The sequence below is a fragment of the Carassius auratus genome, chromosome 13 (genome assembly GCF_003368295.1).
Source record: "Carassius auratus strain Wakin chromosome 13, ASM336829v1, whole genome shotgun sequence".
NCBI lineage: Eukaryota > Metazoa > Chordata > Actinopteri > Cypriniformes > Cyprinidae > Carassius > Carassius auratus.
In genome coordinates this window covers 12,480,263-12,502,063 of record NC_039255.1, presented here as the reverse complement: position 1 = coordinate 12,502,063, position 21,801 = coordinate 12,480,263, and the positions used below count along the sequence as shown (strand labels likewise).

General features: G+C 39.7%; 1 long non-coding RNA gene across 1 annotated transcript; it reads right to left on the bottom strand.

Moving 5' to 3' along the window:
- Window positions 1–390: 390 nt before the first annotated feature.
- On the bottom strand, window positions 391–21,457 carry LOC113112703 (uncharacterized). The gene is made up of 4 exons (XR_003293466.1): window positions 21,392–21,457; window positions 13,210–13,324; window positions 2,867–2,953; window positions 391–1,016 (listed from the first exon to the last, which is right to left on the bottom strand). It is a non-coding gene; the product is annotated as an uncharacterized LOC113112703 (long non-coding RNA).
- Between the last annotated feature and the right edge of the window lie 344 nt (window positions 21,458–21,801).

The following is a 21,801-nucleotide window of genomic DNA, read 5'->3' as shown; positions in this document are numbered from 1 at the left end:
ACTGTGTGCTCAGTGATGCCAGGGCCCAAACAGGTTTGTCAGTGACAATACCTGAATCTGCTATGATTGCTGTCACATACGGGGACAAAGGGTCAGCTGTACCTTGAGTCTCTCTAATGATGCTCACAAATAGCTACTCCTCATCCCATATCACAGAGATGAACCAATGCAGGCCTGCCACTGTCATCAAGAGGACAGGTAGAAGCTGGAGGCTTTGTACCCATCCAGTAGGACACAGAGCTGAGATGTAGTGAGAGTAAAACAGGCCAAAAACAAAGTCTAAAATCTCTGCCAACAAAAACCCAAATTATGCACAAAATAAATACATTTCAAGCTTAAACACCCATTATACATTGATAATTATAAGGTTAGGGAGAGAATACAAGTGAAAGCAGTAATACAGCCTTTTATTTGTTTCCTTTTGCAGTTTGTGACACATTCAAGTGTTTCCCACAAATACATTTGGCTTACAACAGAAAGACTGGCCAACAACATTTGAGATAAAACAAGCCTTTGATTTAAAAAAAAAGTTCAAATGATTCAAACTGGCTTCTGTAGGTTTTACAATATCGGCTTCAGCTTTTTCTTTTTTTTTACAGCTAATTACAACTACAATAATTTTGTTAGCAAACTCCACATCTGGAAAGATGCTGGCTATGTTCATCACTCTTAACAGTGATACTAAAATGGCTTTAGTAAAAACAAATCAATATATCCAAGAGAAATTCCTCTTTTGCCTCTCTTGTAAATGGTTTTTAATGTGACACAGCAGAAGGCAGGCAGTGAACAAGAGAGGAAAGAGGAACAGAAGATAAAAAAAAGTTAATTAAAAAAGGCATTAGTCCTATAAAACACACGGACGGCCGTATCTTCCGGTCTCTCAGCAGCCCATCAGTGGAAGTCTGGCTTTTCTGGGAATGTGCAGCCTGCATGGCGAATAATGACGTTAGCAGCGTAGTGTCCAGCGCGGATGCACTGCTCAAAGGTCTTATCCTGTACCAGTTGAGACAGGAAACCTGCACACACATGCAAACAGACCCAAATCAGATCCGCAAGAGAGTGGACAGACAGATCCTAATCAAAGAGCGTGCACAAACATATGAACGCACACATGCACAAACATCCGAGTGCATAAACACACACATAAACATATGTAGGCAAATGTTAGCTCAGAAAACGTAGTCGGGTATTGATTTTGTTGCATTTACTTTCTTTTATAAAAATTAAGGAAATCAGGCTGAAGGGGGAAAGGTGAAGCAAAAGGCCCTCTTTAGTGATGCACGATACAGAAATCCTCCAGCTGCCCCCAGGCTCTGATCCCTCCCACCTAGATCTCTGCTCTCTGCAGCAGCGCCGGAGAGCATTGAAAAACAGCTGGCAAATTCATTTTCCAACACGGCAGAGCGCTGGCCTCCAACGTCTTGTTGGAACGGATAAAGGAGTTAAAAAAAATCAATACGACGTTTGAGCAAACACGCTCACAGCTCTATTAGTCGCAAGGTTGTCCTGGAAGAGCTACAGGAAGACGTGTTAGCAAAGCAGGCTCGTGGCCTTTGAAAAGCAGAGGGCCGTGGAAGAGGCGTGGTATGAAGATAAATTATCCCGACCCGAAAGACCCGTGCGAACGGCTTGATCAACATCGATATTTCTGTTTTTCATGGGGAGCCAAACCGCGTTGATGGATGGCTTCACAGTTCAGATTGGAGTAGACACGCAGCGGCTATCTGAACGCACGGTTATTAGCTATACTCGCAGATTAAAGATAACGGCTGTGGGGAGTCTGGAAACTCCACTAATCCATCATGAAAGTGATCTATTTCCCCTTAACTGTGTTATCTGAGGTTAAATAGTACAATAGAACATTGGCGGCTTCATGTGATTAAACTAAGCCAAATGAATGAAGCATAACTACAATTAATCTACAAATTGTCATTCCACAGCAGCTGCGAAGGAAATAAATAAGCATTGTGTGTCAGAGCTCTTGCTTCACAGTCTGGTTTCCCAGAGGTTACAGATCAAACCTAATCTTGGATTAAATTGTCCTGTCAATAGTGATTTTCCATTGAACATACTTTCGTCTGGGACGAGCCTAGAATACCCATTTCAGTATTTCAATATTTTCGTGTGCTGATTGTGATTCTTCTGTCATTTATGAATTAACTATTGGGTTCATTTATCTATTAAGTTATCACAGCTTGTCATTGAGAGAGGATAAAACATTTAGAATAATGTTTGCATGAATATTTATTTCATAATAATAATAATCATAATATGTATTTTATTATTATGATTATTAAAGGGGTGACCTTTTGACATTTAAAAAGGTAATTTTACCATAAAAACATCCTTCAAGAACTCAAAACTTTCTTGTTAGTCTAAAAACAGCGTATATTGAAGCCAATCTGCCAAAACAACAGGTTGTGGAATGTGCCACTTTATGACATAATAGAGTGGCTAAACCCCGCCTCCGCAGATGATTATCAATGCCTGCTTCTACATCATTGCCTGTTTAGCCCTGCCCACTGATTTTGACTTTGAACTAATCATAACAAAGACAATAATAATAAATATTACTATAGAACTAGTCTCTTCTATAGAACACAAAAGATGGTATTTTGAAAAATGTCTCCATGCTTTTTAGTCAATAGGGTCCAAATGCTGTTCTGAACACCACTGACTTTCATTGCATTGACAAAAACCATTGAAATCATCATCATCGGTTTCGCAGGAAAAAGAAAAGTCATACAGGTTTGCAACAATATGAGGATGGCTAGAAAATGACAATTTTTATTTTTGGGTAAACTATTGCTTAAAGTATTGATGTTATTCTTGGAAAGTACATCTTTATGGCTTGGTAGCACAGTACCTCCAACAAAGGCGTCTCCAGCACCGGTGGTGTCCACTATCTTGCTCTGGTCGATCTCCAGGACAGGGAATGTCTCCACCTCGTCACCTGTGGAAAAGACGGTTCACGGGAAGTGTGAGCTTGTTAAACTTTCGTTGAGCTGAAAAATGAGCCTGGTTCACAGAACGGCTGTTTGGCAGACGTGCAAGACTTTCTGCTGTCAAAAAAAAAAATAATTCACTGTTTATTTTCCCCATAGAAGTTGAAATTTTTCAGTGTCAAGCGTAGATTTAAAGCTACAAAAATAAAAGCCAGTCATCTTTTCCTCAGCTGGAACACCTTGTTCGCTGCTTATTCCGTCCTCCCAAACAAATCTGGTTAGCATGATCCTAATCATCTATGACATACTGTAACAGAGGCTGGAATACACTTAGTACCATGAAAAGATGGAGAAGTTGTGAAGACATGGAAGGAGGAACAGAAGGATGTTTCACTTGAGTTATAAGAGCCCTGCTTGGGCCTTGAACTTAAGGAGAGGCAATTATATCATTTGCCGGTTCTTCAGCATGACAATTCTTGCACAAAAATGGATCTGCTCACAAAAATAGCATTTGAAAGACAGCATCAGCCTTCAGTTTGAATGATCTGTCCCTTTCAGAGTAAAATAATGCAAGAACTGTCCTGCGTTTCCCTTTCGAACCCCTTTTGCTGTACGCTTGAGTTTTATTCATGGCATTAGCCTCCATTAGGGTTGAATGAGGCTGATATAACATTGCTTTGCATTAAGATCACTTCAGAGAACCCAATATTAGATTCTTGAGGACCTTCAGAAAATTCCACATGCGGTAAGTCTGGCAACCCACTCCAGTGCTGGGATTTCCCATTAGAAACTGAGCTACTGCTGCCTTCAAGAGCACGTGGAAAGTCTCTACTCCACAGTCAGGCAGTCGATATTACAACGCATTACACATTCAAGTCTAGGAAAAAAGTGGGAGGCATTCAAAACAAAAACAAAAGATGACACATTAGACAAGCATAACGGAATCCTCCAGTATACTGCATTACTTTTACACATGATTTATGTATTAATTACTGGGTACATTAACCTATTAGGTTATCAGGCTTGTGTTCTAAAGAGGCAAAAACATTTATAATAATAGTTATTACATACAATAATGTTAATGAATCAATATTAAATAAATGAATATGTAAAAACTGCACATTTTTTATTATAATTACCAAAATAAAGTATATTAACATTCATTGATACTTGTGCATTTATTTAATGATTTTTTTAGTTAAAATGATCGTTCCTTTGAATAATCCAAACAGTGAAGAGTGCATTAAATTAGGCATGAAAACATCATTAATGCATGTTTTATTTTTTATAAGTTGCAAGCTTGCATATAGTTTTAAAAACACATTTCAAGATCCAATCAACGACTGATGGACTGAACCAAGTCCCCACCTCACATTTGTTCTTTTTCGATAATCGTTTACACTCTAATGAACGACAACACAGAAGAAAGTATCTGTGTTTACAAAATCATTCATCGATATCAACTGCAGAGTTGCCTTCTGCCATTTTTGATGTCAACATATCCCTTTCCTTTGTTACTCTGGTATCAGAGAATTCATCCCAGAAGCAAATATGACTTCCTGTGGTCATATATGTGAGAGTAACTCAAAATTACAATACTCCACTTGAATGCAGCATTAAGCTTTACATTTCCTTACACAGGAGGCAGAACAAGTTGAAATACTCAAACCAGTCTAAGCTAGCCCTTGCAATGATACTTTCATCAAAACAGCCCATAATCTGCAACAACAGAGCGCTTTAAAGTATACACCTGCTAACTGTAGTCGGTAGGTGTCAAAGACCATCACTTTGTGAGAAGAACTTCAGAGGAAACCTTCAGACACAGACCGTAAACATCACCCAATGTGAGCAAAGGCGTTGAACTGATGTAACAAAGAGCACTCAAGACATGTCTGCTGTGTGAGAGCGGTTTTTCCCTAACCGAGGCTGGCGATTGTATCTTTGATAATTCATTACACAAAAGCAGATCCTTTTAGAACCAGCTAATTATCAGCAAAATAACTTTGCTTAATTAATGCGGGCGATGGAGCATGCTCGCCCGCCTTCCTCTTGAAATGATTAACTAGAGGATCTTCCGTGTGAATTAAGTTAACAGAAACTCATGATCTAGCTATTATTTCGCAATTAAAGATTACAATATTTCCATTGCCGTCATATCATGCTTTCTCCCTCATGACGAACTACGAAAGAATGCAATTGCATTCGTTCATGTGGAGCCTAAATCTGCAGACAAATGACTGAAGGGGGAAAAAAAAAGTGACCAGACGCAAATGAATATGTTCAAAATGAAACTATGTGGTTCCTTCCTTCCTGTACACAGGCTGACCTGATTCCACTTCCTTTTATGACTCAGAAACAGCGCAGCCTGAGAGTGAGAGAAAAAAATAGCCATTAACTGTTCCTCCCTTTGATACCCATGACTGAACTGAAGAGGCTCTAGACAATAATGGACATCAAACTAACGATTAAGGCTCGTATGAAGCAACGACACTCTTCTCTTCAGATATGTGAGGGTGTTAGCAGAGGAAACGCACTTCAACACGGTGAGAATGTAGGTACTAGCACAGGCTAACCCCTCTGCCCTTTGATGACAGGTCACCCACCAGAGGCATGCTGGGAAATGTCCAAACATTCCAGCCATGGTGAGTCATCTGGAAAAAAATTATGAGGTGGTTCTTAGAAGTACATGGTACAACATTAGGTCATATCCAAGGGTCAGAGTCCCCAATAAAAAAATATATGCTGCAATAAAAAATATCTTAAAACACAAGCACACGCTGCCTATTAAATCCATGTAAATTGCCACATGGAACAAATGTCAATGTGTAAAACAGATTTAAACTTGATTTAGGGTTCAGAGGGAGGGCCCTGAGCTCTAGAGCTTGAGAAACATACACTGCCAGTCTTCCATCTTGGTAAACAAGGCTGAACTTGCATATGTGCCAGACGCATTGCATTGATGTTTAATGGTGCATGTTGCTCTAGGTGGTTCCCATAACCTCACTTTGTCTACTACAAGCTGCATCAATTGATATGATAATGGGGGGAAGACGTGTGAAATGAGAGGGGCTGCGCTGGAGGACGAGGCGTCCAACCACTTGGATGTTTGGATGCCAAATGGTGTCCAGGAGCCTCTCTCAGCTCTCAATGGGGACAATGACAAGAGTTTCAAGGAATGGAGGCAAGAGGCAGATGCTTAGAAAAAAGAAAGATTCACACTACAAATTGGTCCAATAGGATGTTTTCATTTCGGTCATCGTTAACCAACATGCAGAGAACTAAATCATCTAATAATTGAGTATTGTCTTCCAGTATTCCTCAACTCATAAGATTAATGTTTCTATAGCTGTTTTCTGAAAGAAATATTTGGAAAAAGAAATTGCAATCCCACATAATACTTTAAAAAATATTTTTCGCAAAAGGTGTTAAAGACTTTAATGACTTTTCACTGTCTTTTTAGAGGTTGCTTAAATGCAATCCAGTAATAGGTCTTAATTATAAATTAAGCACAAAGAAGTAGTAATTTCATTCATTAATTTTGGTAAAAAACTACTGACAACTCAATTTGCATCATAAAAATCACAAGTGGATCACGAGCCTTGAGTACAGCATAAGCTGCATGTGTTTGATTCACAAAAAAGATTTGAATCATTAATTCGGGAATTGGTGGTTGAACTGTACTGCTCAATCTGTTTGGGTCTCATTCATTACAAACAACCGACTCAAAAGAGTCATTCATTTGGGAATCATACTACACTGGTTGCGTTGTATGTTTTTGATTCACTACGAACCAGTTCATTCAAATGGGAATCAATGTGTGTTTTTAGTCACTAAAAAGAACCAGCTCAGTCATTTGTTTGTGAATCATACTTGCGGAAGAATGAATGCAATGAACCATTACATACATATACGTATATATTAATGAGCAGCTAATAACCAGAATACTAACTCAAATATAAGGCAAAACCATATGAAGGAAATGACAAGTCTGCTGAACAAGGTAAATTAAGTAATTTAAAGAGTAAAATTGAATCATTTCTGAATTAAGGTTTTACAAGAGGTTCTGGTCCAATGTGAAAGAGGACCATTTATGTAAGCATGCAAGAGCAAACTTGGGCAAATAAAAACTGGAGGAATTAAATTCTGAAATCGCTACACTCTGCTCTCATTCCTTCCAAAACCATCCTTGATGGACATCTCCTTCCATTTCATCAAACCAAAGAGAACACATCAGATCTTTATTCAAAACGTATTATTGAACTTGGCTCTCAACATGCTGCTTTGGTTGGTCTGACTGCGTTCCAGGACCAATTTCATGTTAATGTATAACACAAAAGAGGCCATTGGCAGGGCTCTTTAATAGGCATGGCAATTAAAACTTTGCTGCCAAAACCTGTCTTTGTTGTTACTGGCTTGCGGTCGTCCCTGTAAACACAGTCTCCGGGCAGTTCACAGGGAGTTCCATCGCTTTAGTGGTTTTGCCATTCTTCACTTTACATGTTCATGCAGAAAGTGAAAATACTTTCCTGTGAATGACTATCCGGGGAGTGGAAAAAAAGGGGCAACAAAGTTCCACCTCCCGAGCTGTGAGGTTATATTAATAGCTCTTGTACAGCTGTTTCTGTTTGGTGCTGTGTTTGACACTTGTGTGCACAGATCAGAAGTGAGATGTTGCTTTCAGGGTTTTGTATCCCTTTGGCACAAGCCTCTCAGGAGGAAGAGGAAACCACAGCTCTGCTCGCAAAGGCACTCCAGGAACCAGCAGCACTGTAAACATGTATTGGACCGGCTCAAAATAAAACAGACCGGCAAAGACAAAACATGCATGCGTGACTATTTATAGAGCCAGAGCGTCAGAAAAAAACATCATAACATTTACAGCACTGTGGAGTGACGCCAATTATGTGTAATAAATTCTCTTGTTATCACTAGTTATGTGCGGCGTAATATGATTATGCTCGTAATTTGACAAGCCAAAACCATGAATGCCTCGGGTCATACAATAATTACTCTTTTACTGTATCTTAGGAATTGACATTTCAAATATATCACTGTGACTTTCAAAATGTGAATCATTGGTGGAGTATTATTCAGCTTTTCAGACAGCAACAGAAATGTTTCACATCTCCAATAGATACCCGAGCTACTGAATGGCAAGCTATTCACTACACAATGAGACATGGCACAAAACCAATGAACAGGAGCGATTCAAGGCCTTCAGACAGCTGCGGAACGGTGAGAGATTATTCCTCTCAAATCCACTTCTCGTTGGCTCCAGAGACAAATAAAAGCTCCAAGGAGTAAACAAGGATGGCCCTCCTCGTGGCAAACAGACTGAGGGAACTGCCCTCACTTTCCATCTTTTCTCTGATCCACCATCTCCACGCTAGAGCTGGTCAGAGAAACATGAGCGTGACAAACACATTTAGCCGCTAATAAAGGGCACCCACCATGCCGAGAGTGGCAGGAGATAACCAGCACAAATAATCAGAGGAGTCTGGGACGAAGAGAGCTTTAAGAGGCAGTTTTGCCCTTTTCAAAGCGAGACATTGATCAGATCCCCTCGCCTCTGAGCCATGCTAATTAGCTGAGGACGAGCGGTGATGATGTCACAATTGATTTGGAGAACATGGAGGTCTTCATCCATTGCCCTTCCCATCACGAGTGAGATACGGAACGAATGCGATGCATATGCTCAAAATTCACGAGGTGAATTCAAAATGCAGATGCAGTCACAATTATGAAAAATATTTCAAAATTCAATCAAACTTGAGATACAATATAAAGTTCAGTGTAAAAAAAAACAATAAATAGAGACTTCACATTTCGAGCTGACAATTTAAGATGTCAATTAAAATAAAATAAGTGTGCAGTTGTGAGATAAATAAGATGAAATTGCAATTAAGAGTAAAAAAGGTAATTGTGAGTTTAAAATAAAAAGTCACATTAAAATATAAAGTCAATTTTGAGATCTAAAGTTTATGATTATGAAGATTAACAAGGTAACTGGGAGTTGTATAGTCATTATGGTAAGCAGTATGAAGCAGACAAATTTGTAATTAAGAAATTAAGTTAAAACTGTGCGAGAAATGTGAAATTGAGAGACAAAATAATATAAAGCTGCAGTTATGAGAAAGAGAGATAAAATGATAAATCAGTTTTTCAACTCACAGCAAAATATGTCAAGAAAAATGTCAAGAAATAGCTTCAGTTATGAAAAAGTTGTGAGATATCAAGTCATAACTGATATATGAATTTGTGACAGAATTATTCTCATAGTTAGCCTACTTTTATATGTAGGCTAATAACATCCTATGGTGCCTAAACAGGAATGTTCAGTCCACTTTATGTCAGTAAAAGCATTACAGAGGCGGTTTGCGTAATCAATCAATGCTGCATCTTATAACTAAGCTCTTTTCTTTTGCTTTTTAAGCCTATCAAAACAAGCAGCAGACTGTTTACAGTGTTTCTGTTTTAGCTCAGCTGTGTTGAAGGTGCATTGCATTAATGAGACAAACAAGGACGGGCAAACATTACAGAATAATAGCCCTAACATAACACAGGAAAAATGTGAGGGAGAGCGTGAACACACGCAAGCACACACACACACACACACAGGAAGAGTGTGTTCTCATGAGTGCATAATGACCTTTGCTAAGGGCTCACGGAGATGGAGGAAAACAGACTGAAACTAAAAGGCTCCTCTGGGGAGTTCATTAGGTGCAGGTAAATCTGACAGCACATTAGACACATTCCTCCTGAATAAGTTTCGAGACGAGCAGCACCTCTCAAGGAGCAGCAATGAAAATGTTCCTCTTTAGTAGGACGACAAAAACAAAACCGATTACATGGAGCGACTTTAGAATTATTCGCAACCGAAGTAAAGGCAATTTATTTCTCACAATGATATAGACGTAGTGACAGAAACAGATTATTAAAGAGAAAAAAAAAAATGTAGGGCAGAACTTGGTTCTATAAATTGGGAAATCATTAGAAAAGCCCTGCATATGTCCCCAGGGAGAAGTCTGGTGTTTCACCGGAAGATGGAGTTATGACATCCTGATGAAAATGACGAGCTCAAAATGTTTTTTGTTGTTTGTTTGTTTTAAGAAATCAAACATATGCATGGATGAATTGTTCATCTATAACATGCATTTAGAAAATATGGTGAGTTTTCATTTTATGCCAACTTTAATGTAGTCTTGATTTAAAAGTGCCTGTAAAACATCAGGTAAACTTTGGAGAAGTCAGTCACACAAGTCAGTCATGCCGTTTTAGAATGACATGCGAAAACGGACAATTTTTATTTTTGGGTGGACTATCCCTTTAAATCACATCATGTGCTTGAGCTGGGTCAACCACATCCAAGCCCAGTGTATTCCAGTCTAGATAAGATAAGGATTATGGTCACGTCCAGATCTCATTGAACAGTGGAGTTTACGAGTCAACTGGAAATAAACTAAACTGCAGCAGCCTCACTCTCTGCAGAAATGCAAAGACGCCCCTCCTATTGAGGTGTTAGTTTCACTTCATGTGATATTAAAAGGAACACAACAAAGGTTATCTCTCGAGAACCTCGGTTCCAGGAAGTTAGAGTAAAGTAAACACGTATGAGTTATGACTCAGTGCGAACAGCAGAGACTCTGCGAGAAACTGTCACCCTGGCAGGGCTACATTCCTACACATCAAGTAGTTTGAGATTACATGGGACGTTCTATTTTGAAAAATCTTAGTTAGCTTAATACGTGACTTCACGGAGGAGGGAAAGTACTAATACAACATCACAGACTCTCTTCCTCCCCGTGACGCTGTCGTCCCTGCCGGAGGCCCTGGGCGACCCTGCACACTCAGCCATCATCAGATCAAAGACGGTGGGCGCCGCGCTCTTAATATGAGCCTGTAATAGGTGCGCCAGCAGGGCCGCGCTCTGTTCAGCGATGTCACAAAGGTGCTTCATTAAGGGCTCCTCTTCTGGCAGCTTTCATTAAGGAAATTAATGTGGAGGGGATAGGACAGCCTACGTTTATGCCGTGAGAGAAAGCCGACGTGCACCGAAAGGAACTACATAATAACAAATCTGCATCTCTTTGGAGCGTCGCCCCCAGGGCCTATCATCTCAGCCTTCTTAATCACCACTAAAACAACTTCATTGTGACATTCAGAGCCTGCTGAATGATCACATCCCCACACAGAGAGCAAATTGCAAATGAAAAGTAGAGATCAGACGGCATCAGAGCACAGCCTCTGGGAGGTTGAGCAAATCTTCAATTCTCTTTTATATTGATGTTTATTGGCGGAGGCAGCGGGGAGCAATAACGTCCCTCTCCTTCTCCGTCGCCCCTGCTATTTGAACCCACTTATTCGGCATTCGTGCGACGCCTGACATTTTTTACGACCAACTACCTCTTACATGGCATCCTCGTTCACTTAGTGTTCGTTTCGTATATGTTCGCCGGGGGTTGCCGCCGACCCTGCGGCTCTTTATGAAAGGGCTGCGGGAGGTTAGCCAAGCCCGCCTTTTTCCTCAGCGCAGTGTAAAATGCCTCCAGGAGAGTATTTTCTCTAAAGCCGACGCTTAGGCTGAAAGTTAGCTCAGAACAAGTGGGAGTGAGGCGGTTCTGTAGAAAAAGGGAAGGATTGTCTTGTAGCGCTTTCCTCTGATGAGGCTTTACAGGAGTAGCAATTGCCTGAGCAGCCTTATCAGCCCAGGGGGACTAATGCTATTAGCGTTTGTGTGATAAACGCAGCGCGGTGGAACCAATACAGCCAGCTTTGCCGCGTTACTCTGGTAACATGTTGTGTAAATTGTATAATACAGAGCTCTGCAACAGCTCTGTTTAACAACACTTCAATTCTGTAGTGCAGACTTGTGAATAGGATTAGACCTATAAGCTAACAGGGGTGAGGGACTCAGAGCGGCCCGCTGTGTCATCGTGATGTAATTTGTCAAGCCACAAGTTGCATTAGAGTGAGGTCTATAAAATCAGAGAACAACCTTATTTGCAGCACTGATAAGAAATAAATGTTTTTGAGCACCGAACTGAGCATATTAGAATGATTTCTGAAGGAATATGTGGCATTAAGGAATGGAGTAATGGCTACTGAAAAATCTGCTTTGCCATCACAAGAATAAATTACATTTGAAAATATATTAACGTAGAAAAAAGTTATTTTAAATTCTAATAATATTTCTAAATATTTCTACTTTACTGTATTTCTTTGAATCAATAAATGCAGTCCTGGTGAGCATAAGAGACTTCTTTTAAAAGCATTAAAAAAAACTTTTGAACCCAAGTGTAAATGAACAACAAATATGACTTTATATCAGGATATTTGTTTTTAGACATTTTTAGCTGAGATGGAGGAAGAATTGGACTCAAACTTCAAATTGAACCAAAAAGTCTGAATTCAAACTTTTGTTTTTTGCATGAGCACCAAGGCTGGACTATATATGCCACCCGCTAGGCAAACCTCCTCAAGGTTTTTTGCGTCTAAGCAGACACTAAAGGTCATGTTCCAAGTTTACCTTATTGTTTTTCCAGGGTCTCCAAAGCGTAGCAAGGGCAGCTGCTCATTGTGTCCCCAAGAGATTTAAATAATGTCCAACCTCGGCGGAATTCATTGTAAGAGCACTGTGAAATTCAATGAATCAAAATACAAAAGGCAATAAAAGCCGAATTATCCTGAACAAATGGAATTTAGCCGAGACTGGGCAGTGGTGGACTGTAAAGCGAGGAATGCCATTCTGGCAGGTGCAAAGGGAGAAGAATTGAAAAGAAGGAGAAGAGCAGCACAAACAGCTCAGAGCCTGTCCCCTTTACATTCCTGCCACCTCCCTGCTTTCTACTTCAAACCCCGCTGGTTTGATCAGCTACAACTGTTATGCTTTTCCCACTATTCGGTTAAACTTATCCACTCTGCAGAAAGATCCCCCACCACTCAGTTACCATAGCAATGTGACTGCAACAGCCCTTTGGATTCAAATTCTGCATCTGAGAGATAGGAGGTCATTGCCAAGGGCGAATTCATTTCACACTGAGCAACACGGAAAGCCGCCAGAGAAAACGGCATTCTATTCTTAAGATGACCTTGTTTGAGGCTATTCACTAATATTTACAGAGGAAATCTCTCAACATCATTCCAGCTGTAAATAACTAAAAGTGTTTCTGGGGGTTGTGCTATTTCATTTAACACAAGACAGTCCTGATCTAAAAGAGTGATTATGAAAACCTAATTCTGAACAGATGAAAACTGACCCACGCACCTTTGGTCATTATAGTTCGTTCTTTCCCTTGGGTGAGGACAACAATCCTCTGCCTTTTCTTGTTCTCTTTGGGCAAGCTTTGGGCCTTCTTCGCAATCTCCTCAACGTCTTCAGTCTGCACAAGAGAAAAAATAAAACATACTTGAGGGTAAGAAGCAAATATTAAGTTATTCTAGATCAGATTTACTTTAATACTGCACCTTGTAAATCCTGAGTCATCATCATACCTACTGAGCATGTTTAGTGACTGCTATTGCCAAATCCATCTCACTCAGAACGGCTTGTGTTTAAATGCTAAAGGTCATGTGTAATCACATCACTCATGACTCACATATTCGTTCCAGAAATGTTAAAATGCTAACAAGATGCTAAAATGACACATATATTGCTCAGTGACTTGCAGGCAATCCACTCTTCTGGCTTTTGAATGGCTACGTTTGCAATACACCGATTGTCTTTCAAGAAAAAAGTTGGGGGAAAAGTTGGACAGCTGTATGAAATCAATGCTTCTTTAGGACTAAATGAGGCAGGCAGTTATTCAGAAATTCACAATTCAGTAAAATTGTTCTGGAGAGAATGCAAATGTTTTAGCATACAACTGTGCAAATTTGTGTAGACAAAGACAACAGTAATATGCATCACTATCTCTGTATATTTAAAAAATATATATTTCCGTGGCTTACAGGTTTACTAGTTAAACAGTAAGACTGACATAAAACACTTGTTGCAAACTATATGTGTTTGATTAACTAAAAAGCATCATTCAAGGAGCCAAACATTCAGTCATTCATTCATTTGGGAACTGGCAGAGCTGTGTGGGTTCAATTCATTACAAAGAATAAGACTCATAATCGGACTACACTAGTCACACAGTATGTTTTTAGTTCATTTAGGACCACCTCGGAGTCATTCATTGGGAATCTGACAACACTGGTCATGCTGTATGTTTCTGATTCACTAAGAACCAGCTCATAAGAGTCATTATTTGGAGAAACAGACTACACTGGTCGCGCTGTAGACTCTTCAAGTTTCTTAAATAGTAGTGCAGGAAATTCTGTAGTATTTTCGTACAGAATGCCAATGCAAGAATCAAGACATTCAAACATCATTTGGCTTGGGTATCTTATCTAACACTTTCATAATACTGTGGTGGAACAAGTCACTACTACTACAGCTCCATACATGTTCATGAGGATAAACAATTGTTTCTTCAATTTGACTCTAATTAGCCCAGTAATAGAGATGCCACTAGCAGAACATTTTTGTCTATAAAAGCACTAAATAAAATAGTAAAATATTCCTTTAGTAGTGTGTTGTTCATGTTAAAACCTTCGCCTCCTGATCTGACATTTAGTGTATTGCACAGCTTACTTGTTTGTCCAGTGCAGTCTGCTGTTTAAGTGGACTCCAAGCAACCTGTAGAACTACACCACCTCCACGCTCTCTCCCCAGAGCCTCGCAAACTACTGCCTGCTGGTAAAATAGTCTATGATTTAGGAGATTGTGGAGGCGTTCACCGGTATCGTGCTGAGCTTGTTACCAAGTAGGAGTGGCATGTTGAGGGCACTGAAGAAGTCAAAGTACAAGATCTTTATCGGGGTGCCAGCTTTGACCAGGTGGGAGTGGACTCTAAAGCTTGCAGATCAGAGCGCTGTCCACACCTACAGTAGGTCCAAAAGTATTTGGACACTTTTGGAAACCAACATTTCTGAATTTCATTGCATTAAATAAAATATGGATTAAAATGGCATCTGCAAATAAAAAAATTATATAACTTCTCTCAGAACTAATTTGCTTTCAAGCAACTAATCCTTAAGTGATTTTTCAAGTTTTTCTTCCCTAATATATAAATTAATATACAAAATAAATATTAGTATAGAACTAAAATATAAGCATGTATATGAGTGCTTGATGTTTATGGAATCGAGTGAAATCATTTGCATTTCCTAGTCCTCACACCTCCCAGCTGGCACTGGACAGAAGGAGCTGGGCTGGGGCAGGGGAGTGTGTGGAATGGGTGGTGCCGGTGCTGGTTGGTGGGGAGTGGAGGGGTTGTTTGGTCTAAGGGGTTGAGTGCTGATGGTTTGATACCATCCCCCTAACCACAGTCACACAAAGCCCCAGTAAGAGGGTCTGAGGCAGTGCCAAAGCTTTCAGTCTGTCACATGTCCACTCGTCCCCCTGCCAAAAGCAGGCTAGAGAGGCTGCTTTGGTCACGGCAGCCACCACCCCTTGACAGTTTTGTTAATGGCGAGGTAGTGTGGTGTCCCAGGCAGGCCCAGCTGCCTCATCACCTCTGCCTCCCTCCACACTTGAATAAAAGGGTCCACTTTCCTGTAGTCTGGCCAAACAGCAGAGCACCGAACGGTTACTGCGGCATTTGCTGTTCAAGATATTGACTTCGGTGTGAATTTACACTGCCAGACAGTTGTTTTTGTTTGCATTTGTATTGCAAGTGAAATTGGCTCAGTGCTTCATGTTTTTCAATGACGGGAACACTAGAGGTGCAGACAAAAAAGGTCAATTTTCCATTGTCAATAGTGAAGGAATATAAAGACGCACAGCTCACACATAAGAGACTTATAAACCAAATCAGCTTTCTATTGGTCAATACTGGAATTTTTGTGAAGAACTGAACCCAAATCGAAATCTGCATGGGTGAAATTGACTGGATTTTGGATCGGAGCACTCTGCAACTGTGCTTCGGGTGACGCAAGGTCGAATCCCAGCACATGGTCATTTCGTGAACCCACCGCCATCTCTTTCTACCGTCCCACTTCCTGTCCTTTCCTCAACTATACTATCGGAATAAAGGCAAAAATGCAAAAAACAAATCTTGAAAAATAAATAAAATGACTGGAATACTCTCACAGGAAATTCACCAAACAACAATAAATGTAGCCGCAACAGCAGACCAAATTTTGAGTGAACCACCCCGTTAATATTTACTAATGACCAACAGTTTAACTGAAATACAATAAAACGTTTTTTCCCTCCCAACAAGTATAAAGCCACTTCATAAATATGGGTTAAATCATTAATACAGTGCGCTTTGGGTGAGGTTAACAGTGTTCCGAACAAAACTTGAGACCAGAATGCCTAACTAGATAATGAAGCTTTCTCTGGAAAACTTAACCACAGACAGTACAAGCCCAAGGCTAGACCCAGAGAGCAGGCAAGTACAAATGTTGTGGCTTGTTTTAAGCAGTGCCCAGGGCTCTATAAAAACCTTACTGTTTTACAGTATCAGCTGACTGCGCACTGTAAATCTGTCAGGGGCTGTGGGTCTACAGGTATCCTGTGACGAGAAGTGGCTGCCTACAATCCCACCATTATCCCTTCATTATAACTATCAAACACATGATAGCCATGAGAGAGTGTAGCTCCACATGCTCCTGAACACTTATTCTCCTCGGTGACCCGTGGGGTGGGGTCTTACTGTACAGGCCCCTATGGAGTCATATATTCATATGGAGCTCCATTCATCTGCGCCGATTAAATGTCTGATGTGCTCAAATACCATTTACTCATTCATAATTTACTCTTTTCTTATCCTCGAACAATGCAAATGAAAAAAAATGCAAACTCTTCATATCAAACCAGCTTTTATTTTATTCCTTGAAGAGTGAGGAGGTGTTTCATTTCAGACATAGGGGAGTCTGCACGCATAGAAACCTGCAAGACTCTTGTAAAAGCCGAGAAGTCTGTTATATGTATTCAGGATACAGCGATTGCCCATTGAAAAACAGATGTTTAGCTGGAATCCAAGGACCCTGAGCTCTGAATAAAAGCCCCCAGTAGCCGCTGCCTACTCGTTTGCTTTCTACATGTATATCTCAGCGCTGCAACATCTGCGATCACAGTTTGTCTTTAACCCCGCTTGGTATTTCAATTATGATTACTGTGTATGCTTGTGACTTATTAGAATCCAAGGCTACATTAACAGAAGTAGAACACCTCTTCAGCTTCATTGGAGGAATCATTCATTTCTAAAGAGTAGTTCAATTTTTAGTAGCATGATTTTAAGTGGAGGCGGAAGAGTTGGGGGAGAAAGAGTGGGTGAGGATTTGGGAGTTGTGGGGTATAAATTATCCTTCTCACCTCAATCTGAGGCACTTATCTCTGCATAGCTATCTGCTGGTGTGAATACATATATGCCTGAGGGACCAAGAGGGACCGAACGCCTGCTCGCTTTGATCTGAATATCAACTGTCAGAGCTATTCTCATAATTAACCCATCAAGACACATCACAACTGGATCCTTCAGTCCAGACAGAGAAAGACAAGAGCCCTTCTGGGAATAAAGAGGCTTTCTGTGCGCATCTCTCCTGCAGACAGGTGCTGCGGTTGGAGGGCAGAGGGCTGCGGAGACGGTTGGGAGCAGCGGCTGTGGGATGCGCACTCCCATGTTGCCGTTTCCCCACTGGCGCTAACTTGCTCCAGCTAAATTGCGTAAGGGGCTTTTAATCACTTCCCAAAACACAGCCTCTAATCACCACTAAAAGGTTGATAGTTCCCAAGGAGGAGAGAAGGGAGAGGCGTTGTGGGAGTCTACAGAGGTGCTAATAGAGAGGTTAATACTGTGATACTGGATTCCAGGGCTTGTTGAAGGCAATTTGTCAATGAAACTGAATCTACAAAGTGAGACAAGTCAAGTCATTGGTTTAGAAGTGTTGGTCGGGTTCGTCTACGTTTTTTTTGTGTGTGTTAAAGGTATATTTCACTCAAAAATGAAAATTGTCACCATTTACTCACCTACATGTCATTATATATATATATATATTTGCAATCTTTGTTAATAAGATGAAAGCTTGAACAACAATTAAACACAATTTTCAAAAACAGACCAAATAAATTCCTAGAGGTCCATCATAAAGTTAAATGACTCCGAGAGAGGCACGTGACTCTGTATTTGGCTTAAGATTTTTTTTTTTGCTTCTGATCTCTAGCAAACATGAAGTGGTTTGCATTTTGAAGTGCTTTGGAATAATTCAGTAACTTAAAAGTGCCACAGTAGCTATAACCTTTTTTGGAAATACTGCTTTTTCGCAAATAGTTTTTGCAATTTTTCGATGACTTTTTTTCTTCTTCTGTGCAACACCAAAGGAGATATTTTGAAAAATGTCTTTGTTGTCGTTGGTTTTGGACCCCATTAAATTTTCACTGTTTCACAATTCATGTAAAATATTTTCTGTTGTATTCTACAGAGAAAAGACAGTCAGTCTGTTTGGAATGACATGAAGGATGAGTAAATTATGACAGACTTTTTGAGTGAACTAACCCTTCAATATAAAAGACCAGACTACACAGTCCCCTGTAAAGATCTCAGACACACATTTGCACATTCATACCACTGACTACTTGCTACTGTGTTTGATTAGAAGGGTGTGTAATGAAGGTTTTAAGCGTAAAAAAATATAGTAAGCCCAAGCTTAATTAAGCTTAACCATAATATCTCTCCATTCACTGGTAACCATCAGTTCATGAAAGCCATAATGTAGCTGTCAGTGATTATCAGAAGGGATGTTCTCCTTTAATAATGATGAAAGCAGTCGAAAAAAAATCCTGCCTTATTAGGGTGTCCAATTCTGTGTCCATATTAAAGCTAATAAAACAGCTCCTTCATTGTAATCTGTAGGAGGAACAGCAGCCAATAGAACATCAATTACCCTGCGGCGGATTCAACATCTAAGGGTATTTAAATAAAACAGATGAGGATCGGATCACACTGCGAGCCAGATCTAATGCCGGCTCAATACAGAGAGAAAATAACACACTCTTATCTACCTTCTTGAGATGTAAATTGATTTATTAACGAGGCATCTCTTTGAAGCAAGGGAAATTGATTGATTTTAAGCAGATGTGTTTGATTTTCACTTTCATAAAGCGTGTATTTTCACGAGATGTAAAAACACGCTTTTCACACTTATGAATGTTGCCACATTGTTTAAGACAGGAGAAAAATATTATCTTTACAAAGGTACAGCATGTCTAGCAGCGTCTGCTTGGGAGTTCTTCGAATAATAACAGAGCTAATTGGAAGTTTGTATTGAAGAACAGGCTTCCTGGGAAGACTACGAGATTTAGAGTGTCTACAACCACAATAATGCATATCATTATCTGGGGTTTCCATCCATGTATTTTATGCAAATTATGTGTTATTGCATAAAAATGCTGGGTGGATATATTAATGTAACTTTTTTTTCTTGAAATGAAAATTTGATAAAATACATTTAATAAATGTTATATTATATATTTAAAAAAGTGGCAAGATGACCTGTGCAAACTACAATGAAAACACATTTTCTTGAAATTTTATCAATTTAAAATGTACCTTAATGTATAAACCTGGAGGATCATTTTTTTGGTTTTATAAATTATTATATTTGATATATTAAATATTCAAATTAAATATTTTAATTTTATTTTATAAAAGACATGCAAGTAAACAACTATTTTTTTTAATGAATGTAAAAAATAAATTCTTAAATGTTCATATATATATATACACACACACATATATATACACACACACATATACATATACATATATATATATATATATATATATATATATATATATATATATATATATATATATATATATACATAAAATAAATATTATATGTATAATGTATAATAATAATAATAATATATATGTATAATGTTTTCACAATATTATGATACAAAAAAAACGTGTGCCTTCATTGCTTTATTACCCAATAAAATAAAACCTCAGTTCTCGCTCTAGGTATGAGTGGGGTAAAAATGTATTGCAGATAAACAAGGGCCAGCATGTCTGTGATGTTACAAACCACACAAACTAAGAATCAGTCAGCACACAAGCAGATGTGGAAAGTCAGCTGATGTGCGTAGGCGTGTATGAATAAGATCGAGAAATGCCACCATCCAAAGACAATTGATGACACGCTTCTCAGTACGTTTAGGGCCTGAAACTAGAACATTTTCTCGATTTCTCTCCATCTTGTCACTAAATGCTTACATTTCAGCTGCCATACTCTGTTGAGATGTTTATTTCTGAAGCAAGATCAGGGTAAAGACTCGTTTGTCAAAGATTCCCTTTTCTCTGAGCCCTAAATCAACACCACGTGTGTGAAATCAGTGAAGAGGTACTCTTCGTGTGTGACAGTGCTTGCCATTTATATATATTTACTCTGTGCGATGCAAGCTCTCACCCCTCCTCTATCTCCCTGGCTCACAAACCGCTCCTCCTCTCTCTCCCTCGCCCCTTCATGCTCTCTCTTTCTCCCTCCCTCCCTCTCTCTCTCTGACTTACTCTCCTGCCAGAATCTGCTTTGCATTCCAGTCACGTTGATCGCACCTTGAGTGATCCTGGAAGACAATTATTCATACTGAGACGAAACACATTCAGGCGGATAGCACTGCATTTGAAAAAAGATAAGCCACTTCAATTATTTAAGCGTGCTGTTCCTAAACTCACATTTACTTTGCTTATGAATTCACATTTAACCCCCCCCCCACACCAATTTAAACATGTGAATATGAGATGAGAAACTACTATTACATTTGCATTTCCCTGCTATTCAGACAGATAACTCATATTGTTTTGACGTGTTTTGTGCAAACAAGGCCAATCAGTGTTTCCACATTCTGAGACTGGAGGGGAAGGTGATCCAGTATTTATGAGCGGATGTGGTGCGGTATAATTGAGTGTAATGCCGCGGCGGATGCTAATGAAGCTAACAAGGTGGGTTCCTCAACAAAGGCACCTGCCAGCCCTGCCCAGTACACCGACAGAATTGAAAGCAGCCCCTGAGGATTTATCTTTCTCCTCCCAAGAGCATTCTCAAAATTCAATAAATAACATCTGTAGGCGATGTTGGGTGCAGACCTGGGAGGAATGCGTTCATAACAGAAAAGGAGGGGGACGAGAGAGAGAGAGAGAGAGAGAGGGAAGAGAATGTGTGAGAGTAGGGGAGAAAATGTGTTTTGTGTGTGTGAGAAAGATAGAGAGAGTGTGTGAGCCGGAGTGCTGGCTGAACAAAGAAACCATGACGACTGCCAGGTTGCTATGGCGACAACTGCAAGGGGGCCAAGAGAGTATAATAGCACATCAATCACTGTCCGAAAAAGAACTTCATTATCAGCTGAAAAATAATCCTTTAGGATCTGTTTAGGGTGTGATCCTCCATCCACTCACCTCAAAGCCTTGCTCTTGTGCAAACACGGCGGCCTCCTGCAAAACAAAGCACACATGCAGCCTTAATTAATGAGAGCTTAGTGTAGCAATGATATTATGGATTCATTTAGCACACATTTCAAAGCTCTGTTAGAGTATGTAGCGCAGGATATACATTATATAACCTTCAGTTCTTCTTCCAAAAGCCATGGAAAATAATATTTTCTTGACCTAATAATTAATCAAATATGTAATTTAGAAATCGGTTACAGCATGCTGACACAATATATCATATATATCAATGCATTTCAACTTTTTTTCCCCCCACAATCTTTAAACACTGTTCATAAGCAAATGTTTTTACTGCATCTATGAGGTGCAGATTCACACACAGCCATGTGGGGTCACTCTCATACATTTGGCATACTTTA